Raw genomic sequence first — 14990 nt, forward strand, 5'->3', positions numbered from 1 at the left:
CACAGCTAGCAAAAGTCAGCCACTGAGGTCAAATGTTAGATTTCAACCCAGAACTTGCATATGCAGAGGTCTACTTGAATACCACAGAGTACATCTGTTTGTTGTTACCATGCATATAATTATGATATGAATGGCTTTGAAGCACCATTCAGTTTTACAAGAGTGATGCTATAGAGACAATATCAGTCATATGTAGAAGTTGCTAATTAACATCTAGAATATACACCTAACAATGCACCCATACACAATGCCAATCACAGTAATCTACACTAAAGTTTATTAAAGCCAAACAACTCTGTAAAATGTTTCATACCCACACAGATTTTCAATTCAATTCCATTTTATTTATATAGCACCAAATCACATCAACAGCTGCCTCAAGGTGCTTTACATTGTAAGTGAACTGTAGTACCTGGAATGACCAGTTGAGGCTGTCTTCAACAGCAGTTTATTCCTTATAAAGTCCAATGTAAAATGGCTTACCTTAAAAAGTATAGGTACAGCTTAATACAAAGAGCTTATTTCTCCATATGTGAGAACTTCACAGGGTGTCAGTTTCTTAGTCAAATGTTTTAGGTCTCAAGGTTAAGTTTCATTTATGTTGGCTGCCTTTTGGAACATTTTTAATGCAATTACTTAAATATGTGGCCATGTTAAGCCCATCCGGCCTATTTCGCAGTCCACCCTTTTGTCACTTTTGGCTTCTAACATACCAAAATGGAGAAGGCCATAAAGTTAAAGTAGAGGATTCAGAATTAAACAAACTACAAAGTGATGTTGAACTAAAGTCATGGCCAAATGTTTTTGACATCAGCAAAAATTTTGGTTTTCATAGACTATATTTCTTTTTAAAAATATTTTTTCATTTCTTTGTTATATTAAAGAACAGTCATAAGCATTTCATACGTTTCACTGCCAAAACGTTAAGGCTATTTTGTTTTAGATAAATAGCATTATTATAATATGTTTAGTTATATTTTTTTTTTTATCTACAATAAAATGGATCAGACTTTAACTGTATTATCAACACAATTTTTTGGGGGATTGTTCAAGCTCAGTACATATCTCTCTAAACACACTAATCTATATAAATTATTCAGAAAAATCATAGATATTAGCTGCTACAATTTAGTTTGAGCTCTTAATTGAAACTGTGTGCTTTCACAATATTAAGTGAGCAAATCCCTGTGACTGTGGATTTGAAGTATTCTGCTAATTCATTGCTGCACTTGTTCTCCTACTTTGCCACTGTCATGAGCTGAATAAAGAAAATAACCTGAACGGGCAAATTATCTGACTCAGCTCCCATAGCAGCAGCCCTGGCAGCCCAGGAGCCACATGCTTGGAGCTTCACCAGAACAGCTTTCCCTTAAGAGAGCCAGCAAATAAGACTGAGTACAATGTGGGTAAAAAGCAGATGATGAAAGGTAAATATGAATTCCAGGTGGGGTTTTGTGATCTCTGCTTTTGTATCCCTCTTCTCTGGCAAAAAGTGCCTCGAGCTGGGAATCAGTGGCCTTCAGTGTTTATTTCTGTGTAGTGTCTGAGATGAGAAGCTTCTCATCTCCCATATACTGACCCAGGATGTGACCCACCCTGAAGGGATGGTTGTAAGAGCTGTGGTAGGATACATGGACACGAAAAGCAGTCACTTGTTTTGTTTAAAAAAAAGAAAGCGTTCCAAATCACATACTTTTTATTTTTACCTTCACTATGCCCTTTTAAACTATGTAATACTGCATGGAGGGTGTATACATTTGGGACTCACTACTTCATCGTAATGTTGAACTTTTGATGCACTTAGTTGCTTAGTTGTAAATGGCACAGAGGATTGTGGACAGGACAGGCAAAAAGTATGCTGGTGGAAGTAATAAAACAACCTGGTATTTTTGTCAAACAGCAATTGACATAAATATTTTTTTTCTGCCATACTAAATTTTAATATGTGTATTAGTTACACCTAATGTTGGAAAAATCCCCTTTTTTCACCTTGTATTTTACTGCTACATTCTAGCAGATGTTTTCTCTGCTGGCAATGAATGTGTTATATTAAATTACCAAAGACATCAAAGCAAAGAGCAGTACAATGAGGACATAGTAGGTTCTAATAACACCAGATAATTTGGAACATCTTACGTGGAGCTGATGCAGCCACCGGATGCTTTATTCTTCAATTTCAAAGGACCTATTTTATGAAACGCACATAGTTTCTGAAATGGAAACTTCCTAATGGTCATCTGGGGTCTACTTAATGGTCTCTTATTGCTTACTACTTTCGTATTTATGAATGTACGATTCTTTCCGAGTGCAGACTTTAGGAAACAAACAGGAGACAGAAAGACCAGTCAGTTCTGGGCAGTAGAAGCTCATCTCTGGCTGAAGACTGCCCTTCTCTGCAGAGACGTTGATTACTATGGAGCATGCCCCAATAGATGTCATTAATCAAGTTAATGAAACACAATGTCAATAAGAACCCTAACAAGATTTCCCTTGCAAACCAATGGCCTGTCTGACATCAACATAAAAAACCCTGCTAATGGAGTAACTGCTACCCCCATGTGATGAGGATTACAAGTGTTAGCCACAGAGTTGGGCTGAATAAGCCCATGTGGAGAATGTAAAATGAAGAAGAAGAAAAGGGGAGCACAAACAACTCTGCATTGCTCCTGGGTGGTTTATTTGTAGATCCAGGGAACAGACAATTTTAGAATGGGCTGATTGTTATGCCTAGTGAGCGAAAACAAAGTATGAACTCAACACATGGGGAAAATGCATAATTATGTTTTATTAACTGATTCTTACTGAAATGATCTTTCAGGTTAAAAGCAGTTCACATTTAAATATTAAGGTTGGTGGGGCTTTATATTTATGTCATAAATAACAAATCCCATGAAAATATTAAAACACCAACCGGGTGTTTGTGCACAACTTTGCAGGTCTGAGTTACAGTATTATTTAAAGATTAATACATGTAGCACTGTGGAAACATCTTGAGCTGCCTTTCCTTATATTTTGCTTTGGAGTAGCCAGACTTTCTTGCAATTTTCAAAGTGGTCTTGAAAAATAGTTCTCCAGGGTTTTCGAAGGTCTTTCAAAGTCCTTTGGATATTGGCAGCTTCTTCACTCATTTTCATCCTAGTCCTTGTGCTGGACCATGAATCATCCAAGCACATGTTATCTAGCCACCATTGTCACACAATACAGTCAGAACTTTTCATCATCAGCTTAACACACGGAAGACCAGAATCATTAAAAATTTGCCATCACATTGCTTAAAGAAATTACAAGGAAGCTTACCTAAGAGAGTTCAGGTTGTTTTATAGAATAAAGATGCTCATTTCAAATACTGATTTTCATGCTGATAAGAAATGTACAAACTAAGCAAAATATGAAGAGATATGGGGTGACTCAAGACTTTTGCACAGTACCATATGTGGTGCACTAGTACTGAATTTTGATAATAAGTTTGTGCATTAGAGCAAGCCTTAAGATGCATAGGGCTTGTGTTTATCGTAATGCAGTAATGCACCACTCAACGCAATAGTGTAACAACAATGGAGTTTTATGGCATAGGGGAATAAGCTAGATCACGCTTTCTTCTTACTGCTTTATAAATATTTGATGCACTCTTTGAAGAATATCATGAAAGCTGCAAGGTAAAGAAACTGGAAAGTATTGTAGACTGTGTAACAGGATAAGATAGAAGCACGGCTCCACCCAGAGCAACAGACAGACTTGTGAACATCTGCATTCTAAATGACCGCAGTCACCCAGGGAAGAGATCACAGCACACACAGCGATGTCCCTGTTTCTATCTGTATGGCCTTTTAATCTCTAGTTCACACCCGTGTGTGATGTGTCAGGCAGTTATGTCTTTATTTATTATTTGACATAACGCAAATGACCCCTGAGTGCCTCAGATATGTCCTCTTGCAATTTGTTTGAACAATTACTTGTCATTGCTTAATTAGGCAAAACGAAAGGCTAAATAATCATCACTCTTCTTCTCTAGCAGTTCACTCTCCATCTTTTCTCCCTCTCTGACAGGGACGTAATGGTTACATATTGCTCTTAATGCAAAGACACTATAAAAGCCAATTTCCTTAGCCAAGTGCTATTTGAACTTCGATCTTAAGTAATACCCTATAGAAATGTTAGCTGACCAAATGATTTCATGTGACATCATTCCCTTTCTGCTTCTTCTGTGGCAGCTTGTACTTTATAATGTCAATGCACATTAATACATATTTAAAACAAAGACAAAAATGGAGAAATACGTGACGCAGATTCAATCAAAAGTGCAGGGGGAAAAAAGCAACGGATTAGGGTGTGGGGGAGGTTATGGGGGAAAGTGGAGTTTATTTTAGCCTGAACTACCCGGGGGATGTGGCACAAATTGGCCACAAAAGAGGCTGTTGTGTGAATTTTTATAGATAAGGTTAGTATATGAATAATTACATGGACACCAAAAACAATAAAATGAGGTTACTGACTTAAAACTATGAGCATCAAATTTGTTTCTAGTTGGTAGTCTGTTTGGTTGTCAGAGAAAAACAGAATGACATTTAAGTGACATTCAATAGCTTTAGCATTGCACCCAGCAACAGGAGATAATCAGGTTGGTGTACAAGAAGGATACCCCCCCCCCCCCCCCCCCCTCCCCCAAGAATATAAGATGAGTGGCAAAATTTTCCTAATGACTATGTACATGAAAAATTCTGGATAAAGCTAGACAAAAAATGGACATATAACTGATTTTAACTTTCAAAGAGAGTTGAATTTGTCTGTCTACTTATTTAAGTCGATCATTCCAAACTTATGAGAAGAAGACAGATTTCAATTACGCAACATCATAAGACAATAATTTAAATTAGACAGTTCAGGCAACTAATCTGGATTACAATTCTGCAGATAATCCAGACAGCTCCTTTTCATAAGAACATATCAATAGCACTTTTGTCAGGGGGATAAGATTTTCTCAGCTTCCACTGAGCACTTTCTAATGGCTTCATATTAGCTTCATTAGAATAGGCTTACACATTACATTACAGTAGTGTAACGATTCCATGACAGTTTCTGAAGCAACATGATATCTTGTGTTGCAATCTTAACTTAGTTTAAAGTGACAAAAATACATACTGTACATATACATGTACATGTATGTATATGTATATGTATATACATGTTTGATATGTTGGTCACTGCTGTGCAATCATGCCGTGTTTCAATTTTTGAAGGCTCATATTTAAATAAAAAAATGTAAAAAGATTTTAAAATTTCAAATGTTACCAAAGTTGCTCAATTTAGTTCTTACTGTGCGAGAAAAATGCACTAACATTGCAAATATTGATTAGACACTTCCGAATTGCTTTAATGTTCCATCACATCCAAAAGGTGCTCTATTGGGTTGAGATCTAGAGACTTTGAAAGCCATTGAGTACAATGAACTCATTGTCATGTTCAAGAAACCAGTTTGAGATGATGTGAGCTTTGTGACATGGCATGTTACCTTCCTGGAAACATCCATCAAAAGATGGGTACATTGTGGTGTTAAAGGAACATGGTCATCAACTATATACAGGTTAGCCATCACATTTGAACAATGCTCAGTTACAGGCACAAAGGAGCCAAGAACATATTCCCCACAACCTGTGTTAAAAAGCAATTGAACAGATGTGCCTAATTACGAAGTAGGAAACATTTCCATCAATTTTTGGCGTTCACAAAAACCAGTAATGTTGTCCAATAGTTTTATTAAAAGATGCCTCCAAAGCCAGTTTCCTTACTTTCCCTGGTGCTCTTTACCCTGGTCAACGCATGAACCAAATTAAGCAAAAAATCATAAAAAAAAAAAGATCATCAAAAAATTGTAACATAAGTTTTTGTAACATAAAAATGATATCAAGTAATTAAAATCTTAAATCTTATTTACCTACAACATAATCGTTTTAGCTTTAATCAGGGTGGAATTATTTTTTTACACAGCTATATTTATTTGCTGATGTAGTGGTTTGCATTAGCATTTAACTGAACAATGTCAAACCCAGAGAGGATTTCTAAAATGTACTAATTGCTCAGTCCATTTAGAAAAACAAGAGGTGAGTATTGGCAACAACATTGATAAAAACATTACTAAATGTAAAAATAATAAACATATTTGAATTCCCACTTTGATCAAAAACTGCATTAAGAAGCTCATTAAGATAGTGATGTTGTATGCAGTTGCCCTGAATCGATCCTATGGATGTTACTATGGAGATTTTTTTCCTTAGGTTAGGTTACAGAGGTCACTCAGAGTTCACTTAATAGAGGAGCTTCACTTGAAGGAATGTAATGACTGAGCATCTCTCTAGACACACTAAGGGCACAGAGCTCCTCTTTTCAAAGATTAGGTAAAAATCATGTCCGACATTAATATTCCGTCTGTCTCTTATAAGACCTGTGACATTTGTAGTGTCTTATTCAGAGAGTAAAGTATGAAGAGTAATGTACAAAAAAACAACAGGTCCTTCAACTAAATCATTTGTTGCTACAGTACCACCTGAAACGACCCATGTAAGCATTCCTGAAACAAATGCTTTTAAAGGTCAGACAAAGGTCACATTAGGTGGAATGAAAGTGGCATGGACACATTTTACTGTTCATTGAGAGACTGGACTCCAGTTTATTTACTTGAACCTTTTCTTTTACTCACTCGTTCTAACTCGTGGTTTGGTTATGTTTCAGCAACAACTGAGAAAAAAACAACTGAGTTAAAATTAGGAAAAGAACTTGCATTTCACAAAACTGTTTACTGTGCAGACACTAGTTCAAAGCTGTTGAGCCACCAGAGGTCATTTTCCTTAAAGCATAAATATTGGATATCATAAATAATGTAAACAAATACATAATTTTGTATAATGAACCCTGTTACTTTATTTCAATTCATGTGTGCATTGCTGCACTCCTTAGCCAACATTTCCTCAGTGGTATTGCAGTGTGACCAAACCTGGTACCACAAGTTTTCTCTGGCACTCACTCAAACATATACAGTCACTCAAACACAGAGTTAGATTACACTAATGCCTAATACACGCATGCATTGTCTGTACAACAAAGAGCTTTGGACATTTTCCAGTGAACTCATGGAAGAATGAGTATGCAGTGTTTCTGTACAAATACAAGAGCTTACAGAGTAATTTCATGATTTCACACAAAACCATGTGAAAATATTTGTTTAATAAATGCATTACATTGCCTTTTATATGCCAGGCAACCAACCCAACATTGTACCAGACAAAACACAGACAAATCCTAAGAATTATTGTACTGACTCCAAACTTGATTGTTTGTCCTATTCGCACATGTTTACAGGAAATACAGCTTTTTATTTCCTGTAGTTTCGCCTTATCTAAGCTGCACTATTTCTGTGAGAGCAATGGTTATTGTTAATTAATTTATATGTGGTTCCTATAAGGAAAGATGTATTTTATGATTTTATCAGCCTAAGGTTAATTCATTTCATTTTTACTTTCTCTCCATTTTATATATGTGTTGTTTTTATATAGTTGCTGGTTGGCACACTTGGCATCTAGATTACTGGGCGCATGCAGCCAGTGGCACAGTAGAGCAGTGTCTTTAGATTAGTTTGACTTGAGAGTTATTGATCCCTTTGGGGAAATGTGCTCATTACAGCAGCAATAAAATTTAGCTTAGGGAGAGACGAGAATAATATAATTACACAAATCTAAAATAAAGAGAAGGCGGTCAAGGTGCATCTCAGCACAGTTTGCGGGAAGGAAGTCAATTAATGGATATTGTGTTTTTGCCAGTTGCATCTATTTATCGACGCTGACATCTTAACATCTCACTTAACAACAGCATAGCTGAAGAGGCTTTCATGACCTCAGAAATGACAAAATCATTTTATGTGTCTTTATAGTATCTGTGTTTGATCAGACTTTGCTTCACAACTCTGTAAACTTTCTTTACACAGCACGGAGCCTTGTATGACAAAGAAACACAGATACATCTGGCAGTACAGTTTCCTTCAGAACTATTGCTCTTTCAGGTTTCTTCCTAACGAGCTGGTGGAAGACGTTGTTTAGTCAGCTTCTCATCTAGCTTGAATCTTCATCCTGATAAACATCCTCACACAAAAACAGAAGCTTTAGATGAAAACCGTGAACCTGTTCTGTTTATGTTACAGTATTGTGCGTTCTTTGGTGTAAATCAGTGAGCTGTTTTTTGTGGAAAGAAAAGGCTTGGTGGTTGAATCGTATGTAGACAGAGTGTGATTGTTGAAACATTTGTCACCGTTAGGTCTTGTTAGTTAAGAGTGTTATGAGGTCATCAGCAATGATGCATTGCGTTACAAGACAAACCAGATAGAGCGAGTGCAAGTGGTATTTTAATTACGACACACTCCCCTCTTGCTGTAGTTCTTCCTGTCAGGCAATATAGTATAGACTGTATATTAAAGATGGAATCTATCATCCTGTCCTGATTTCCTCCCATTGATGTGTAAGCCCTGGTTATGAAGTGTCCACATGCTCATACTCTTGTGAATTATCCATCACAAGTTAGACCTCCATTAAACCTTCATCATTTTATTATCTTTTTTTTTCCTCTGCAAAGGGCTATAATTTAGAAAACAGACATTGTTTTTCATTAAATAAGATTTGAAACTGGAGACTGACAAGTGCGATTTCTATACAATCAGACTTTTTTTTTGAGCCAGAGGAGTAAATGAAGAAATCCTGCTTTAAGGCAGTGAGCTTTTAAATCCATAGAACTGTCCCATGGTGCTTTGGATGAACCTGTAATTGTCCACCGACACTGATTCTGGAAGAATGGCTTTGCTGATACAATTCAGCAAGGAGGCAAACTAGCTTTTCTGCTAACCTAGAAATTCACGAGGTAACTAGCTAATACATGAAGGAGTTAACAGGACCAAACTGTTTACAATGTAAAATATTAATGTTAAAAATGGTTTCTTTTATTGCTAGATGTGGTTCATGATATAATAAAGTTACATATATAAAATCTTTACAAATAGAAAGCACGTATAGGTCAGATAAGAGTCTGAGCCTTTTTCTGAAGTTGGAGGCTGTGCCTGAGGATGCATTCTAGCAGGGTGAACTGATGTTAAACAAGATAATATTGTTGCTGTAGTCTTTTTCTGGCTCCCCTGAGAGCTAATTACTGCTCTGGCTAACTTGCATAGTTGCAACATTCTTTCTAAATTGACAATAGTGTTGAAACATTGTGATGGCTGTGCAACTACGGGATGCACAGCAAACTAGATGATGTCAAAGTTTTTTTTATTTAACATATCATTAGAACCGAGTTCTGTAATGCACTTCACTGAAAAGGTGAAAAGATGTAAGACAGTTGCACCTTTGCTCTCTGGAGATTGGGATGACCTTTAAGAGTCATTAATTTAAATATGCTTGGAACTGATTGATTCCATCTTTTATCCACACCAAATATATAGCTATGCTTTCTCTATTTTCTTTTTAGCCACGCAGATTTAAATAATGATTGTGCTGCATAATTCATATAAAACCAAACCTAACATTTTAGTTTGCCATTGGGTGTAAATAATCATTTGTGTGACCTATATTTATATTTAATAATTAAAGACAGTGAAAAGTAATATTGCTGTGAGTAACTCGCTGATGCATGTTGAGCTGCTAAGTGAGCCCTTGGTCCCTTTAAGCAGCGAAAACAATATTTTGTCCTGTTTCTGTCAAAATGGTGTTGTTTTACACTGTTTACTGTGATCTTAAAACTCTAACAAGTTCTTGAAACTGTATTCTTCATCTGCTGGGGGATTAAACAACATTTCATCTCTGCACAAGGACCTTGAAAGGTCAATTTTGAATAAATGAGAAAAGCACCCTTGTGCTAGCGAGTCAGGGGTACCATTGTCACAAGGGGGAGGGGGATGAATAGAGGCTTTGGTACCTCATGTGATAGGAAAACATTGGCATGAACCAACCACTGACTGTTAGGCACAAGCAATCTCCATACACAGCATGCTGAAATAACCTTGATGGTGGAAACTGAATTTGATTTAGCGTAAAGAAATAAGTGATGCTGTATTTTGAGCAGGATTTCCATAAGGTAATAGGCAGCACAGTGAGACACAAATAGGATTCCAATTGTCCCATTAGCCCTGATGAAATCGGGAAAATGTCTGGGCAAGGCGAAACATCTAGAACTGATTGAAGGGAACATCCGAGGAATTATAGTTATTTCTGACCAGAAGCATTAGATTTTGTGACAACAGCTGAAAAAAGGTATTGCATTAATATATTCTAGGTATGGGTTTTCCCCAAATCACGTGGTTTGAAACCATCATCTTTGGGGTTATAAACACATCATGGGATTGAGATGGTAACACATTAATATGGCTGGCATTTTTGCCCTACCAAGCATTTAGAAATTTGGAATATTTTGCCTATATTTGTCACCCAGAGAGAACTAAAGTAACCTAGACTTAAAAAAGAGACTTTTCACAGCTTCCTCAAAATGCAAAATTGCCCATAAATCACCAGGACAAACTGCAGGAGCTTGAGGTAATTCTATAAAAGCAAGTGTGAGAGGAGGCAGCCATGTCATTGAAGTAGAAAAAAACCGACACCCTTTGTTGGCATCTAAAAGTTTAACACAATTTTGCTCTTTTTCTTCATCAGGCTTCAAACTCACTTAAGAGGCACAGAGGCTTTGAACTTTCTCAGCAAAATTGAAATAGTGGAAGACATTGGCTACGAAGTGTTATTGAAGACATTACACTGGAGCCTCATTGAAGTTATGGTGTCTCTGTGAGAGTGTTCCTATTTTAATTCAGAATGAGAAATAAAGCAAGAGTGATTTAGCCTGGCAGTAATCGCAGGATAAATTTTTGACATAATGTCACTTCGTCTCAGGGCGTGTCATTTCCATTAGATATGACAAGGCAGTTAGTTGAGAGGGGGAGAGGAAGAAGAAGGGAGTGACGTGTGGGTGAGAGAAAGTAGGAGCGGATTTGAAGGGTGGAAAAAGGGAAGTTTTTGCAGAATGAGAGAGAAGCATTTGTTTGATCAGCTAGGAGTGAGGGAACTGCTGCAACTCTACAAATTCATTATGCATTTGTTCTATTGTGCCTGATGAGGAAGTGATCAAAATAAAGCTGTTTAGTCCTTACTGTTTTGTTTTGTTTTTTTGGTAAACAAACGCCATACTGTGATCATGAGGCGCAGTACAGCATTTCCCTCCAGGTTTCTGTTTGGTAAAATACCACAGTCTTGATTTCTTGGAAAATACAGGTTAATCTGTTGCAGAGGAGCAAGGATTGATATTACCTCATTTGTCAGGAAAACATTTATGAGTTTTAATCTCATACTTCCATTTTTCCTGTTGTATTGATCCATTTTGTGCCATCTGCAAGCTTTGTGAATAAATTGAGCTACCATGCAAACAGAGAATGTGGTGTCCCAACATCAGCAGGGTGATCAATGGCAGAGACAACCCGGGTCAACAGTTCTGATGCCTGTGTTTACTGAGGCAAAGTATTGAAAAAGAGACGGGCTGGTGGAGTAGAGAGTGCAAACTAGAATCAATACAACAGCTATCATCATTTGCAGGGTTTATTAATGGCTTTGCCCCTAGCTGGGAAAGAGAATAACACTGACTTGCATTTGGGCAACCAGCACGTCAGTGTTTATGCAGCTGGCTTCCTATCAATCATCACAGTGTAAGTTGCTCTCAGCAATGGTCTAGTTACCTCCACTCACCTCATCAAAACGCCCCCCTCAATCATGTAATGAATGGCATCAATTATGAGACCAAGCTGCCAAGATATACAAATGATTCAGAATGGGTCAAAGTCTAAAGGCAGGCAAAAGTGATTGTGCATTGTGTAGTTTAATTCACTTTCTTTCACTCGCCTACTGGCTGCAGCTCAATGCAGTTTTCTTTCTTGCATTTTAAAAGGTATGTTTTCCTGTTTTGTGACTGACAAATGCATCAGTCACACTGGATACAGCCATAAGGCAACGAGTGTTTCAACCAATAGGTGTATCCTATCTTGGTGGTAGTCAGGAAATTTCCCCTCTGTAAAAAGCTTTCCTGCTCAGTCTACAAAACTTGTCATCTACGACATCAGACAGCAAAGAAAAACACATGGTGCCTTTCATGGCAGATGAATTGTTTGTACAGGATGTGGCAGCTCTAAAGAATAGGGAGTATGTTCAGTCAAATATGCCGGTGTAAAGAAAATGAACAAATCCATTTTTCCTGCTGTCAAATAAAACTGCTCAGCGCTGGTAATGGATGAATTAAAAAAAAAGACAAAAGGTGTGCTATTTTAGAGTTCAGAGACAAAAAATATTAGAGGGATTTATTATTAATATAGAAGAAGAGATGTGATTAAAAATGTATTTAAACAGTGTAGTTAAATCTATATGACACTGAGTAAAAGCAATGGCATAAACCCATATTAGAATAATGTATGAATTTCAAAAGACAAGAAAAATGGAAAGAATGTAGGAAGTTATCAGCTTTTCTGTCTCTGCACAGATTAGAGCGTGGCACTTGCCTTAAGGTACGTTACTATGCCCGTAGGATTAGCCCACTTTAATAGAGCTCCCACTGCACTGACCCAGAGACTTGAAATCATAGCCCTGCTTGACAAAGTCTCCCCCACAGGCCGGCTAACCACATCTAAGATTACCATATTTGAACCGAAAGCTCTGAAGTGTACTGACATGAACAGCAGAGCAGAGATCTAGGAGTGATCCTCCTGCTTCTTTCTTTTACAGTCATCTTCTTGCTGCAATGCAAGGCATTCGCTTGTCTGAGACTCCAGTAAATCTGCTGTACCTGCAGCAGAGAAATGATGCAAGAATATATTTAGCAGCCTAAAAAACTGTATTCATTTAGTGCACTAACACTGTCACTCCAATCATTTGACAAAGCACACAAGGCAAAGACTTTAATTAAAAACGGAAGATAACATGATAAAGTAAAACTGTGCCTCTTTGATTCACATATCTTTCATAGCATAAGAACCTGCTTTCATTCACATTATTTGGCATAATTGGAGTCATATGTTATTCATTTTATGTTTGGCCTGTATTTTTCCATCAAGTGTCCTTTTATTGTACGACTGTGAGATGAACAATGTGTGCACTCATCTGTGAATTCTCCACAGAATTCTTGACAAGGCTTGAAAGATAGAGCAGGCGTGAAATAGTCAGATCTCCGTGTGGAAGTGGAATCATTGTCTCTGCATGTGAAGACGAAATCTGTTGTTGTTGTTGTTGTTGTTGTTTATAAAGGGCAATTCCCACTTCTTTTTCAGTTGCTGTCAAGTTAGTTTGTTTGGAGAACATGCAAAACAATTTGTAAATGGATAAATGAATGGAATGGTAAAGTGTACTAAAAGAATTACATTTTTTAAGGAGGATGGCATTGTGCATGTTATGTCCAAAGAGCAATGCTGGCTTCATAAATTAGTCAGTTTAACCAATATTTAGGAAGACATTGCACATTCCCAGTTTTTAACAAAGCCTCTGAAAATCTGTTTTGCTCGTTAGTTAATCCAAGTTATCTTTGAATACAATGCTCATCCACTAATCCCCTTCAGTCATAATATTTATATTTGCAACTTTATGCATACTAAACACAAATGAAAATAAACTGGGCTGCCTGAGTGGTTGATATGCCATGACTTTAGGAAAACATTAAAAAAAATCTTCCAGTAGGGAACCCCGAGGCCCCTGGCAAATTAAGGTCTCATCATTATCTAACTTTATTCACATTGTTTATAGCATAAGAAATTAGTGCAATTTTGTCTGTAAGGAATGAGTGAGATGTCTCTTGCTGAGGGCAGTTGCTGATGTGAAGTGCAAAAGAAATAAATTAATTAATCAAGTGAGGTACAGCAGTAGCCTCAAGGTTAACGGATCTGGCTAGCAGAAAGTTTCCCAGTTCGAAGACCTACTTGAGCTAGAAGAGGCTGTAGGGGGCTTGATTGACTTTTTAACTACTGTCAGCATGTGCCTGAGCAAGGCACTGAAGCCAGGTTCTTTAGCCCTGTAGGTAAGGCAAGTATAACATTATAGTAAAATGAATATAAAGCTGCTGGCATGCTATAAAGCCATTCCAGCGCTTGTGTAGTTGATTCAGCAAAGATGCACTGTGGAGGTATTGGACAGCTCCCATGTGCAAATATGTGAAGGTCTGCATACCTGAAGTCAAATGAGTTTATTTATGCCGGCCAAAATCATGAATCAGCCTTTGAACGACTTTGAAATCTGTACAACATCCTTGGCATCATTAGGCCCTGGATTCAGATAAAAGAATTCCCAAGGAAAACCCTACAGTGCAGAAAAAAAGAGAAGAGCAGCATTTTAGACAAGCAATAATGCTGTAAATACAGACTACAGAGACATGCTCATTCAATTACAACTTGTTGGAAAACAAATTTATACAATAAAATGCACATTCACACAGAAATTTTCTTGTGAAACTATGAAGGTGTGTTTGGATCACAGCACGTGGGGCCATTGCAGATGGTAAAGTGACTTTATACTCACATAGTACACAACAGAGCCATCACGGCATGAGCTCTACAAGACCTCTTTATCTTTTTATACCCCAACACCTTGTCATCCCTGGCATCCAACACAGGCGAGAGATGACTGTCCACTTAATGTCTGATGTATCAAAGACATTGATGTGTCATTCTTATGAGATAATTATTGCTTATTGAATACCACCTGCGAGTGGTCCTAAGGGTTTTTTTTGCCTCATCAGTGCATATTTGAAACAATATATTTATTTTTATGAACGCATTTGTCTTAAATGTGAACCTGTACATGTTCTTATGGTGAATATATTCATGAAAAGTACACACACATACGCACGCACGCGCACACACACACACACGCACAAAGTATTGTTAAATGTTGAGGGACCATGTTTTCAGACACACTGCAAAGTGTTGTTATGCTTTCAAAAAA

At 37.3% G+C, this 14990-nt stretch overlaps 1 protein-coding gene across 3 annotated transcripts in view; it reads left to right on the plus strand.

Moving 5' to 3' along the window:
• LOC146670422 (metabotropic glutamate receptor 4-like) overlaps positions 1-14990 on the plus strand; it is a 198278-nt gene that overhangs the window by 115882 nt on the left and 67406 nt on the right. The gene's annotated exons all lie outside the window — the stretch shown is intronic.

The sequence above is a fragment of the Rhamphochromis longiceps genome, linkage group LG5, assembly GCF_057381845.1.
Source record: "Rhamphochromis longiceps isolate RC_006_pf linkage group LG5, R_longiceps_female_GT1.1, whole genome shotgun sequence".
In the NCBI taxonomy this organism is placed as follows: domain Eukaryota; kingdom Metazoa; phylum Chordata; class Actinopteri; order Cichliformes; family Cichlidae; genus Rhamphochromis; species Rhamphochromis longiceps.